Source organism: Halichoeres trimaculatus, unplaced genomic scaffold (assembly GCF_033239565.1).
Source record: "Halichoeres trimaculatus isolate MK-OKI-2021-1 unplaced genomic scaffold, fHalTri1.1 fHalTri1_scaffold_19, whole genome shotgun sequence".
Taxonomy (NCBI): domain Eukaryota; kingdom Metazoa; phylum Chordata; class Actinopteri; order Labriformes; family Labridae; genus Halichoeres; species Halichoeres trimaculatus.
This window is the reverse complement of record NW_027437197.1, coordinates 2,063,919-2,065,791: the sequence shown is the minus strand read 5'-3', so window position 1 is coordinate 2,065,791 and position 1,873 is coordinate 2,063,919.

Genomic DNA, 1,873 nt, shown 5'->3' with positions numbered 1-1,873 from the left:
TCTACCTCCGCTCACTCACCCGCTATTGAAGAGCAGAGTGGCTGTTTGGTTCCCATAGAAACAACCTGTGTTTATGTGTGTGTGTCTAGTAAATGTTTGTCCCTCTCTGAGACTAAGTTGGACACACACACAAACACACACACACAAAACACACAGGCTAATTTCTGAATATGCAAATAACGCACCCTCCTCTGTGAAACAATACAGATCTTTATTATAACACAGAGGTTTAAAGGAGGCTTTAATGAAACTCTGCAGCTGATACAGCTGGTTAGGACAGAGATGGCTGCTTTGTCACAGCTTAAAGACTCATTTTGACGAATCAAGATCTCAAAACAGGTGCACGTGCATGCCTCAGATACTGCAGGTGAGGAAAAAATGCACAATTCTACTTCAAAATATAGTCATACTCATCAAGTTGATTGGTGGCCCCACATTTGGTCATTTTTGTCTTTTAATATCTTGAAATAAGACATTATTCTGACATCTTTTTTTTTTACTAAAGATGAGACGTAAACACTTGCTTACATCCCCAGTTTTTGCAGCATGGTAAACAAGACGCTACAGATGTTATTTTTTCACTTTCAGACCCAAAGTGACACTGACTCAGAGCGACACTGGTTTTTGTCACTTATCAAGATATGCACACCTCCTGCAGGAGTCAGAAGCACCAATAATAATTCATCAAGCTGTTAAATTCTTGTGAGGAGATGCAAAAAAAATCTCACGATGACTTTAGAAAACTAACTTTGTGGTGCATAAACACACGTGGCTGTAAAATGCAACATTTGTTTTTTTAATGTTTCAGTTTAAAGGTGAGCTTTGAAAATGATCTGAAACCATGTGGACAGAAAGATGTTTGACATGAAAACAGTAAATTCAGATTGATCTGGGTTAGAGGTTGACATGAGGGGGGGTGTATTTGGCCCTTATTCAAAAGCACAATGCCTATCTGTGTAAGTGTGTGTGTGTTTTCGTGTGTGTGTGTGTGCCCTGGCACCACGGGTCTCATTCACACCTAATGATCGCAGCCCCTCACTGGCAGCCATCTCTTCTCCCAGACCAAATCCAATTACCAGGGACAATAGAAACCAGCTCCAGGCTCAGGTCTCCATCAGCTCCTCTGTGCCGCTGCTCTCTGCTCCGAGACTCCTGCTGGAGCCCTAATCATGTCGAGGGTCCACAAGGGCCACAAAGTACACCTGTATACACACACAAAGACAGACACATGGAGACCAGCACAAAAACAAACACGTATCAGGCACAAATACAAACAAATGAAGTACAAACACAAGCAAAATAAATAAAACAGAAGAAACCACAGAGGCACACACAGGAACTAATGAGAGAATTATGATAAGAATAAAAGTAGACGAAACAATACACGATACTCAAAAGAGAACATGACTTTTCTTCTCCTGTTAACATAAAACCAAATTAATCAAACTGAAGCATCATTCTTTCATTTATTATTTCATATTTACTTCTGTTCTGTGCACGGATAAATAAGTAAAGATACATCAACTCTCAAATGATCTTCATACCTTCGTACAGTGGAAGGTACCAAACGCAATTTGCTTTAAAATAGCTCCATCTAGTGGCAAATGGATAGAACGACAGGCTTTTTATTATAAAAGACGAGAGAGAATCGATTCAATTTTTTTTTTTTTTTTAAAAGGAAAAGCAAGAAAGATATCTGTACTAAGAACGTTATAATTATTGTCTATATATAAATATAAATAAAATATTGTGATTTTAACTCTACAAACGAAAATATTGTCTGTATTATTCACGTATGAATAAGGTAGCGTATTTATTTTTAATATGTTTATTTATCTTCAGCTGACATCTTTACCCCCTTTACACTCCAATT